Source organism: Macrobrachium rosenbergii, chromosome 14 (assembly GCF_040412425.1).
Source record: "Macrobrachium rosenbergii isolate ZJJX-2024 chromosome 14, ASM4041242v1, whole genome shotgun sequence".
Taxonomy (NCBI): Eukaryota; Metazoa; Arthropoda; class Malacostraca; order Decapoda; family Palaemonidae; genus Macrobrachium; species Macrobrachium rosenbergii.
Genome location: NC_089754.1, coordinates 25382892 through 25395677, shown reverse-complemented (window position 1 = coordinate 25395677; position 12786 = coordinate 25382892). Strand labels below are relative to the sequence as shown.

Genomic DNA, 12786 nt, shown 5'->3' with positions numbered 1-12786 from the left:
GTACCAACCAATGGATTAAGAATATCAAGATTTTTTTATATTGGTTAAATGAATTAGAAGTATTTATTGACGTGAGGGGATGATAATTTGTCTAATGGGCTTTTATGAGTTTATATTTATGAGAAAAATTATTTTGCTGTTTTGGTTGAAATTGTTATTCTTTAAGATCACTAATACACCAGACTTGTTAAATTTTGTCATATGTAAGTGCTTATCACTTCTTAATTCATTTTTGGTTTCTGTAAACCTTCCGTGCATTTTGGAATATGTTTTTTTTAAACTTAATTTCCTTGATTAGTATCGCATCTTCACAGGTATCTTCACTGTATTTTAATTCCATAATATAAAGTTCGTTAGTTATTTTGACGTTATTCGCTGGACCAGAAGGCAGCGGAAAATTTAATCACTAAACACAGATAATATTTCATCAGACAACCTAACTGCTCAAGTCATCTCTCAGATTTCTACACATGAATAGATACCACTCGACTCTTTCACTTTTTTTTTTCTCACTCACATCTTGGAAAATGACATCACTGGATGTGTACCTCACGCAGCCCAAAATTCCGGTGGTGTTCAGCGAGCATAATATGAGAAAGACATCGTATCAATAAAATGGAAAAGACGATGAAAAGGTTTAACTCGATCTAAAATCAAAACGAAATTGCCCACGAACATGCACACACATACATATACATATATACTCATATACTGTATATATATATATATTATGTTTATATATATATATATATATATATATATATATATATATATATATATATATATATATATATATATATATATGTTAAATGATATCAGGATGCATATATATTATATAGTTTATATATATATACATATATATATATTATATATATAATATATATATATATCACGTGTGGATATATATATCTGATATATAATAGGTTCAGGTCGTCACTTTTAACTGCACCCGTGAATTACCTGACTTTTTATGCTCAACAAATATCCCTTCTGAGTGAATAAGATAGAAATTCAATATATGTTGGGAATAACTTGACTCACATATAAGGGGAATTACGACTGATAAGTCTAAAGAAGTTGGAACCTGAGCAACTGTCTGTCCATACCAGCGAGTTTCCCAACTTCCAGACCCAATAGACGTGAGTCAGAAATTTAACATTATATATATGATTTCTATCTTATTATAGGGATATATATATGTTATCTATATATAAATATATATATATATGTGTTCCAACTTCTTTTGTGTGTGTGTGTGTGTGTGTGTTTGTAAAATGATGATTTCTATCATCATGAAAAAGAATATTACACTCTTCTGCAACCTTCTGTTATTTTTTAAATACCCTGGGTTCGGGAAAATTTACACAGACGTGATTGTGTGTTGATGATTTCTATCTTATTCAAGAAAATATAACATATGAAGCACAAAACACGATGGCAACACAGGAGATGCTGAACTAATGAATGAAGCGACCTACCCTTCGTAATGATAAGGAACGGTGAGCAGAAATTTATTTCTGTTCCAACTGTTGATGATTTCTATCTGCCGGGCGGAGGCTGGTCGGGAAGTTCAGGATAACGCTTCAGGTTCAGTTGGCCCTTCTTTTAGACTTGACAGGTGTCTTTCCACCTGAGAGATGTGGAACGACGAAATTTATTTCTGTCCCCTGGAGGAGTTATAAGGGCAGTTAGGGATCATTCTGTTACTTGGCAGTGCGACGTTAAACGACAGTTAAATGATGTGTTTGTTTTCATGAAAAGAATATTACCTGCTTCTGCAACCTTCTGTTAGAAGGGCACAGAGACTCTGCTAACATATGAAGCACAAAACACGAAAATTGAACTAATGAATGAACGTATTCTAATAAGGAAGTTAGATACATCACGGGCGTAGTTTTGTACAGGATAACGTCGTTCTGGCCCTTCATGACGGTGATTATATGCGATAAATATAAGTTAGGGATATTCTGTTGTTGGCAGTGCGACGTTAAACGACAGTTAAATGATATGAGTGTTTTCGTACCTGCTACTAGAGGGCACCTTTAAAGGAAAATTCCGAACGTATTCTAATCAGTTAGATACATCACCGTAGTTTTGTACACTCTCTGTAGGATTATATGCATAAATATAATATATATATATATATATATGTGTATATATATATATATATATATATATATATATATATATATATATATAAATAATATATACACAGTATATATGTATATGTGTTTGTGTATGTATGTATGTATGTATGCATGCATGCATGCATGAGCCCTTTCGTCCCTCAAAAAATTAGGTGTAGAAGCTAGTAATTTTTGGGAAAAGACCTTTTGCCTTTTTCCACACTGGCTACCATCTAATACAATCGACTGAAAATCAGTTACGTAACTCACTCTGTGGGTCAAAATAGGCTCAAAGGGGTTTGATATAATTTGCCTAATACCTTCATGACTTGAGACAGAATTTGTATAACTTTCCTTTCTCTCCTTCCATTTCCCCTTCTTTCCTAAATCTCGATCGTATTTCCTCTTACTTCAGGCCTCGTTTGCGTCAAAGTACAAGATTATCTTTATCCTAAATAACAGCAATCCATTTAAAGGGCTTCTGGGTTTAATCACCGAATCAAGAATTCTCCGTGTTAATGTTTTGGGGCTGTTCACTGTTTATCAGTTTGTTTCTTTTAGCAGGTTATCAGAAGACAACCATGAACTATAATATCCATGAAAACCTAAGTTTTAAATTAATTTCAATTAGCTGTGCTTTTGGAAATAATCTCAGCACAATTTTTCTACGGCTTAGGTCCACAGTAATTCTTTTTTTTTATTACTTATACGTGACGTTAATTTCAGAAATGGCTCAACATGTTTATCTGTTTTCTGTCAGATCTCTCTTATAAGGAACGATGTATCCGCCCTTTTACGGAAGCAAGATTAGACAGATGGAAATATAAAAGCATGAAAATAATACCAAGTTTTGGCCTGAAAAATAAATCCGTACCAAGCACTTTGAGCCTGGTCTAACTTTACGGAGTAAAATGTGAAAGTAACGGCGTGGTAAGTATTAGGCCGTCTCTTATACAACTTTATCTGTTGAATATCACAACTGCTTCCAAAACCTATGCTACTCTGATTTTAAATGAAAGTTATCTGTGCAAAACTAAAGTTAAAATACTGAAAACATAGTCATTACGAAGAGAAGAAAGCAAAACGGTTTACGAGTGAGGTGGACGTTGTAATGGAAGCCGAGCCATTCGGACAAGGCGTGGAATATGATGAAACACAACCCTTTTGCCGGACCTCCGTCAACATGTGCATAAAGCAGCGGTACATCAATTCCGAACCCGAGGACGGTCATCATTTTCTCTCCCATGTCTCGAAATCGGTCTATGAAAAGGTCGCTCCAGTGGCAGTGACCGAAAGCCTCAGGCTCCCAGACGCCCAGTGCGATCGACTTGTTTCCAGTAGTATACGGCAAAGTAGTCCAGACATGATACGTTGGCCCCGTCTTGCTTTTCATTCGGGATATCCTGGGACAAATGAACGCTGCCCAGGCTGCTCTCATGAACGGAACTTCCATGAAATCATTCCTTTCACATGGTGTGGTTATCGATACCAGAAGAGCAGCACCAGATGACCAGTGCTTGACGGGAAACCAAAGGGGCCACCAATGCACGTCAACAGACCTCACGATAGCTATGGCCACGCCTGTAAGGAAATGAGTTTTAAAGCGTCTATGATATAATTTGTTCTGCCAAGCTCATTTTGTCAGTTATCTTCATTTTGCCAACAGCCAAGCAGTTCATTTATTGGGGCTCTGGGAATTGCTTCTTGATAGATCTCAAGGTATGTATGCCCCAAATATAAATGTAAACAGCATGCTCAACTGGCGGCAGCTGTGCACGCATGTCGTAAAACTACTGTTTCAGTAAGCGGTGCTGCTGGTGTAACTGCAAAAGCAGAGCCGGTATGAATGGTCGTAAAATAATGATTATTATAAACTTTTAAGGGAGAGAAGAACTTACTTGTATATTTATCGGTAACGATTGAACCGCTGTCATCAGTCTTCAAGCTAAGAATATCGAGTCCGATAAGATCATGAGTAATAATATTTGTGTTGTTCAGAGTAATGTTGAGACTCTCTGGTTTCTCCTTCGGGAGGCACAAGACAGAAATTGGAGCCTCTGGTAGATCGAGGAACTCATTAGCTAAAGAACCAATGTCCTCAGGGATAATCACCGTCGTGCGTTCCCCTTTCAAGGGTCCAGAAAATAAACCCTTCATTAACTGGCTGATCTGCTCTCTGTCGGCTGTTTCCCATGAGTCTCCGTCCACCGAAGAAAACTTGCGTTGAAGTGGATTAAAGGCGGCCGAACCTTCACATTGTCTTCCAGTCAAGCTTAGGAAGTATATAAGAAGCGTTAGTCTCTTCATGACGGCCCAGTAACTGAATGAATCCACAGAAACTTTTGCAGTTCGAAAGCTGGAATAAAGCTTAGCGATCCAGCGGATGGAACCTCTGGTCGCATTCAGCTTTCCAGAGGCTAGCGCCCTCTTCGCAACAGGAGTCAGGCGGAAATGACCGCAACGTATTTACCAGTCACTTGCTCTCCCCCGAAATCAATAAATGTTTTTAGATTTCATCATCAGTGGACGAATCGGCAGCTCAGTCCTTGGTTTCTCTCTCTCTCTCTCTCTCTCTCTCTCTCTCTCTCTCTCTCTCTCTCTCTCTCTCTCTCTCTCTCAAATATCAGTCATCTTCCGTTCGCACATTTTTCGTCCAGCAGTCAGGAACAGAGAGAGAGAAAGTAAGTAACAAAAAAGTAAAATAAAGAGAGAGAGAGAGAGAGAGATTCTTAACATCATTATTTGGTGAACCTGCTTTTACAACCACAAGTAGTGAAAACCAACCCACTGTAAACTTTTGAACATATGCTTACTTAACGTAACCGAAATCGTATTTACAAAACAGCTCAGAGTATCCAAAGTATTAAGAAGGTTTCAGCGTCTTGGATTAAAGATTAAAGACTTTCTTAGTGGGTCCTGGATCGATGCATTGTTTAAGAACGAAAGCATACAACAGACGAAAAAATCGAAATTGCGGTGAGAGGATATCAAGCAAACCTGTTTAAGAATTTAAAAAAATAAAGATACTTTGTGAAGATAGTATAGTCTTGTGATGAGTAGGAATGGTTGGTCCCGATTTATGAATCCTTGTGAAAAAGACTGTTGAGGATGTAGGATGTACAGCAGGAACAGTGTGACTGCATGGTTGACCAGAGGATGCAAGTTTGCCAGGGAAGGAAACAAAATTCCAAAAGAAGAAGTGTGTGAGAATTATAGCTGGGTCTTATGAAATGTCTGGAATAGAGGAGTTTCTACGGAAAGCCAAACCTGGAAAGTTTCGAGAAATTGTCGAACAATTTTTTCCTTATGGAAGTTAAATGTTGAAGTTGGATGTAAGATAACGGATGAAAACCAAGTGGAAGAAATGAACGACGATAGGTTGGGGAGGCGTGAGTATGACTTAAAAAAATCGACGGTTTGCTGATAAACCCTCTGCATAGACCAATAAACTGAAAGAGTGAAAGAACTCTACATAAAAATAATCACACTGCTAGTAAATAGTCCCCCATGCAGAAAGAACGTTCATAGAACAGGCTATAAATGCCTTGAACAGCCCACAGAGGTCCCGATATAGCTGGAACCACAACAGTTCATCTTCACTCTGTGAAACAGACAATTTCTGCTATTCAAGTTGAAACCTTCTGCCAGTAATTGAGATTGTCTGTACTCCCCAGCCTAAGAATATCTGAATTGGTCTGACGAGCAGGGGCCTCCATTGTGGGAAAATATTCCGAAAGAAACAGAGAGGTGTTAGTACAGGAACATTTACGACAACAACGGTGACTGTAATTTGGAAAATAGTTTTTGTTTAGACTAAATAAGGCTGATTATTGACGATAATCATTTGTTTCATAATAAACTGCAAAAACAGGATGATAATTCTCACTGATGATTAATGGCATGTGGTGAGCAGTTTGCCCAAGGATTTTCCATACTTGACAAAAAAAAAAAACTCCATGAATCTTTTCATTCGCAACTCATGGACATAAAATGTTCCATGGAGAAAGAAGCCAACAGTAATCATAACAATAATGGGGATCATTTTCACTCTACCATAAGATATATTCTTCATCATTTCTATGCATATAGAAGTGCCTTCCAAAGATAAAAAGTTACAGAATTCAACTTTTTATACCTAAAACGACTTCAGAGCAAGACCACTTCAACTGCGCAGCTATCACAGAAGTCTCCTGGAACAATGAATCGCCCCCAATCAATTCAAAGTGGGTCTCAAAATTACCTGCCAGATCTCTATCACGTTTCTTTCTATCTTTTATGGTCATTTTTTTAAATCGTCCTTGTCAGTCTCACTGCCATCAATTGAAACTGACCGAAGACACGGAATAGGTAAAAAGTGGTTTCGAGAAACAAGGAATCGGTGATAAAGTGTCGACAGCCTTCAGATTCTTTTACACTGCCGTGTAAAATGAATGCAGATGTCAAGCTAAAGACATCGCTGATATATTTGAAAAGAATGCATTATCGTTTTATTTTACTATTAACGCTTTTCCTAGGATGGTTAACATTCACACGCAGACTTATGTGTTTCATTAACGCATTGGCACATACACGTTATATGTAATATACACTACATATATATATATAATGTGTGTGTGTGTATTTATACATACACATAAACACACACATAAACATATATATATATATATATATATATATATATATATATATATATATATATACACACATACATACATATATATATATATATATTATTTATATTAGGCCCAAAAAAAGTCCATTGATATCGAATTCTCTTTGCCTTGGGAATGATTTAAAACCAAAGGGAATTATAAATGATAAGTGCATCTGCACTGACCTTTATGGACTGACACATGGGTGACAGGGACTTTATTCATTCATCACTCAGAAGTGACAATTGGTTACGACTCTTTGATACATATTCCTGATGAATTCTTGTTCCTTACTTGGGATCGAAACCATCCCATTTCGACGACGAAGAAAGTATGTATATATATATATATATATATATATATATATATATATATATATATATATATATATATATATATATATATATATATATATATATATATATATATATATATATATATATATATATATATATATATATATATATATATATATATATATATGTATGTGTGTGTGTGTGTGTATATGTGTGTATGTACATACATACATACATATATCATCACTAAGCAATTCCTCAAACAGGGTCATACTATACTTTAATTGCTTAATCTTAGATGAACCCCATTGCAAAAAGCTTCCATAACTTTACCTGCTACATACACAAGCCCAGAAGGCTCTCTATAATTGTGTTGAACACCCACCATGCACTGTGCTATATGCCGTTCTCACTTACCTTGCACACATTCATACATCGTGGATATTAAGGCTTCCTCTCATTTAACTCTTTCATTCCGTCTATCCAGTCAGAAAATTGTCTTGTTCTACCTAAATGATGGCATCAGTGGTATATACTTCAGATATTTTATTATACTCGTACTATCATTGGAATACCATCCTCTTATTTTGTTGTCAATAGCTTCCTGAGAGCTTTATCTATAAGGCAACATTGCTCGAGAGATTGACAAGACAAAAGGTATTTTATTTGGTCTTCTTCCACAAGCCTTGTTACAACACAAAACTATCATCAGTGCCTACAGTGTTTGAATTTTATATATTATTATATGCTACTTGTTTTGCAGTGCATCTGCAGACATTCTTGGAGGTGCCACATTGCCTCACTACCTAAAGCCTTTCCTTCCTTAAACTGCAACACTGTAAATGGGTCTTCTTTTACGCAGCATGACCAACTCAATTTTCACTGCAAACAATGGCAATTTTGGATTTTTTTCTCTGGGGTGGTACTAGTGGAGCACTGTTACATTCAAGGGTAGTATGAGTGACAAGTCTCATAATTCATGATAACAGAAAAGAAATGGTCTTTATTCTGGGATGGCACCAGGAGTAGCCAATGGATAGGCAACCCTAGTCCCCCTTTCTGGTCGTTCCCCTAACTGAAGATCTTATTGCTACAGTAAAATGATTAAGGAAATTTTAACAATTCAGTTGAGAAATTCTGTAATCTTTTAGCGACTTCCTGAATGCACTACAATTCTTGGGAAATTCTGAAACAAAAAGATCTACAGTAGATGGAGATCCTAGAGAAGATATTTCTATTTTCATCATGGCAGGAAGCAATTTGCGCTGGGTAGCAGCACGCACCAGTGCACAAGGAAGTACGCAGCCAACAAGCCAAAGGGTAAGGCATCGAACAGCATGCCGAGAATGATTTGTTTGTTTTGGGGAATATCTCCGAAGAGAAAGATGAATACCAAGGAGGTTTAGTAGGCTGTCATTTTGGGAAGACTGGTAGGTAGTAACGAGAAATTATAGCAAATTACAAAATGAGCAGCCCAGTTGTTTACAGTAATATGCTAAGGAGATGGGGAAGTACCTTTTGCCAAATCAGGAATGGCCATGCACTTTTGCCACAGGTTTATAATGACTGGGCAACAAAGGGTATTTAACTGACCGCTTAAGACCTCTTGACTTTGCAGCACATGTTTGGTCGAGTGCCCTGTGCTTTTGGACTGGTAAATCCCCTCTCTCCCGAGTTTTGAGCGATGAATTTGTGTATTAATCAAATATTAGTTCTGGGTTTGTTGAGGAACCTGGTGTTTTCAAAAGATATGTATGAATTCTTGATAGTTTTAGAAACTTTTGTATCTCGCACCCAAAATGCTTTAATGACATCATGTAATTGTTTCACGTGTTACTGGAATTCTAAAATCTATTTCATTCTGATTTCTGAGACCAGTCGAGTTGGTTCTCCTCTCTCTCTCTCTCATTCCTAATTAGGAAGAGATTACTTTTAACGTAATTTTTTGTGGTCACTTTTAACATTAACTTTTGAGATCTGAATTTAGCAAAGTTATTTAGTTCGTAACGGCGCCTGGTAAAAAAAAAAAAAGTGTGTATTGTGTAACGCAGCTGCAGCAAGTGATTTACAGAGGTTTTCACAAGTTGTGTAAGGTAACGTGAAATTTTACTTATTGATACCATGGTATGATAAGTTAGAAAGTTGTGGTATGATAAGTTAGGAAATTTTGAACAAGTGAAATCATTATTGATAAATCTTATGTGTATTTTTGTGTTTTTCTATTTACAATTTCTTTATATTTTCACATTTTTTATGTTTGTGATGTAACATTTATTTACATAGCATTGTAAATATTTCTTGGTAATTTAACATTGCATACTTAATTTAACATTGCATACTTGATTTCATTTATTGATATTTTCTTTTTAAATCTTGAGTGATTCTTGATAGTTTAAATTTTGCTTGATTAATTTAAATTCTTGATAAAATTTTTGTGAATTAGATTTGTTTCATAATTTAATTCAAGAATTCATTGAGTTTTGTGTTATTTTCAACTAATAGTAAATTTTTCAGATTGTGAATTCTAATTAACTGTGAATTCTAATTATAAACTTTGAATTTAAAAATAAATTTTGTATTTAACATTTTTTAGAAAAACAGTGTTTCATGTATTGATCACCAGTGAATAGGATTGATTGTGTGTGCATAAGGCAAAGTGATAAACACGTTTTGTTCTTTTAGTTTTGCTAAAGTGAATTAAGACCAGGGAAACAATTAGAGTTTTTTGATGGAGTGATGCCCTTTTACTCTAGAAGATTTCTAGTTTAATTTTTGATACCTCACACATATTCTGATAGACTTAGTTTGATTTTTCAAGTGATTGATAAATAAGTTTTTTCTTAAGGGATCACTGTTACCTTTAGAGTACTCAGTCGTAACGATTAATGTTATGAGAGTTCAGGTATCTGGCTGAAGTGAGGTATATTTTTGAATTTTGATATTAGTTGTGTAATAACCAGGTACTTGGTACGCATCGTGACATGATATTGTTCATACACAATCTTGTGGTTGTGGAGTGTGAAAGTATTTACACGAGTAGTTTATATTGGCAGAATAAATGCCTTACGGAAAAAATTTATAAGGGTTTTCCTTTTCACTTTTGCCTCTAATTTACAGCAGTTATTGTATTTTTCATATTGGGGACAACGGTTATTTTGACAATACAGTAGTTTACAAAAATCAATCGTTCTTTCCACTCTTCACAGTTTTGAAAACGTTGCCCGTTAACGTGACCAAGGACTGATAAAATACTTGGTGTTTGGTATGTGTTTCAGAGCTCATCCATGCTATCCATGTGTGTGATATTAGTTTACGATTTGTCTTCTATGTAAGGTAAACAGTTTTCTTAGTACCAGCATACTTGAAATCATCTTCGAAATTTGCGTAGGTTAATAGTTATTATGGGCTGTCATTGAGCAAGAGCCCGTGCCAGGATAAATGTACCAAGTACATTAGGGTGAACTCTTAGGGACACCTATAGTTTTTTTTTTATTTCCTATGCATTCTTTTTAGGTACATTCTACAATTTATTAGCTTGACATGCCGGGTATTTAGCGAGAAATGGCAGTTTCTTACAGTATTTTGGTTGCTTATTTACAATTTAACATTATTTTGGTGGTGTCGGCTGTAATTAACCTGTAATTAGCCCCTGAAGTCCATCCAACAAGGGGTTTCCGTACTCGATCTTCACAAGACGGAGCACGGCTATGTCTGTTTCGAACCGTTCATATCCCGTCCTTCAAGTGCAATAACTTGTTATGGTATGGGTACTGCCCCCCAACTCCCCTCCCCCCCGGGCCAGTACTAAACACGGCGAAGGGACATTCCATTTGGCCGACAAGAAACAAATGCACCGCCAGTGTTAGAAGCCGTAAAAGTGTAGAAAAAAACAGTTTCCAAGGTATTGCACTTGCCGAACGGGATATGAACCGTTCGAAACAGACGTAGCCGTGCTCCGTCTTGTGAAGATCGCGCATGGAAACCCCTTGTTGGATGGACTTCAGGGGGTAATTACAGGTTGATTACAGCCGACCCCCCAAAAATAACGTTAAATTGTAAATAAGCAACCAAAATACTATAAGAAACTGCCATTTCTCGCTAAATACCCGCCGTGTATCTATTACTTAGAAATACCTATTAGTTGGTTATGAGTTCTTATTGTCAATGACATATGTACTTCAATCACGATATTAAATATGTTAGCTTGAACTTTGTACATTTGATTGAGTCCAGAAAGAAGTTTCGGTTTTATTTCAGTTTTCTTTTAAACTAGTATACGTTAGTAAAAGAAAACAGTTATCGTGAATATAAGGGTAACTATAGAATTAAGGGGCATCGATTAACAGTTTCGAATTGGAAACTCCATTGCATAGTGCTCGTCATGAGAAAAATTTTAAAATTAAAACAGATACTGATATATAACATGATAGTCTCCCCTGAGCAGTGGCGGATTTAGGGGAGCCGCCCCCTCTTCAGCTATGAATGGCGCCCCTAAGGGTGGATTATTATCAAACAACAATGTCAGCAAAAATCAAAACTTATAATAATAATATTAGTAGTGGTAGTAGTAGTAGTTGTTGTTGTTGTTGCTGTTGTAGCAAAAGTAGTATGAAGAACAGATTTTCAGAAATCAAGTGTAAAATAACAAAAAATCAATGATGAAACGACAGACTGAGAGGGACTAAGAATACAAGAAAGAACGGCAGGTAAATGTGGAAAGTAATGAAACAAAATTCGTAAGTTGCGACAGAGAGAGAGAGAGAGAGGAGGAGGAGGAGGGAGAATCTTTCTTGAAAAGGATACGTACAACAGTTAATGTACTGTATTATAGTAAGTCTGTTGGATATCTGACACACGTCGTAGAGTTTTCCAATCTCAATAATTTTTAAAGATTTGCTTGTGCTTGAGGGTTTGTTATTTTCTTTTTTGAGCTAATAATGACGATCTTGAAATAAAGTGCTCTCTTAGAACAGACGAAGCCTCAATAATTGGCAAGAAACTATAAGAATTGTAAGCATGTAACAACTTGATTCAGGCAACGTCAGTAGTGACGGCAAAATGGGACACACACACACATACAGTGTGTGTGTGTGTGTGTGTGTGTGTGTGCGAATATGAGATTTGGCAGGAATTGTGGAAAAATATAAATGACCCACCAAAAACACTGCTATCAACTTTACAGAAGTGTGATAAAATGTTGTTCCCAAATATACAGTACACCCACTGCTCTGAATTGGAGTGACAATGCCAATCACAACAGCAACAGCAGAACGATCTTTCTCAACATTGAGAAGATTGTGTAAAGTCACCACATCGGCGCCAGCGTAGTGTTTCGGCGGCGCCATTAATTAAGTCTCCGCTGAGCATGTTTTCTTTGGTGACTTCCCATTTTCTTCAAACTCAATTAGTCACGCCTAAAACATGCCAGGTCACGCATTTTAACCATTTTTACTTTATACGTATTTATGCAAATGTCACACATTGTGTATCACATGTTTCTTCATTCACAGGCATCAAGACTGTATCCATATTGAAATTCTGTATGTTTTGTATTGTAATTTGTACTCGTTCACTGCATATTATTGTTTATTGTTTCGACCTCAGGTCACAGTCAATTCCATTGTCTCTCGCGGGCCGGCGTCAGTCGGCCGCTATATAAACTGCCTGGATCTGTAATAAAGTAGCAGTAACTTTTACCTGCTCATTTCTTTG

The 12786-nt window shown here is 36.3% G+C and overlaps 1 protein-coding gene across 2 annotated transcripts in view; it reads right to left on the bottom strand.

Moving 5' to 3' along the window:
* LOC136845811 (ionotropic receptor 21a-like) overlaps positions 1–12786 on the bottom strand; it is a 132020-nt gene that overhangs the window by 23195 nt on the left and 96039 nt on the right. Inside the window, exon 3 of one of the 2 annotated variants that reach the window (XM_067116177.1) lies at positions 1479–1667. The gene's annotated coding sequence lies outside the window, so the exon portion shown is untranslated. The remainder of the gene's footprint in view (positions 1–1478; positions 1668–12786) is intronic. The other variant, XM_067116178.1, reaches the window with a different exon arrangement.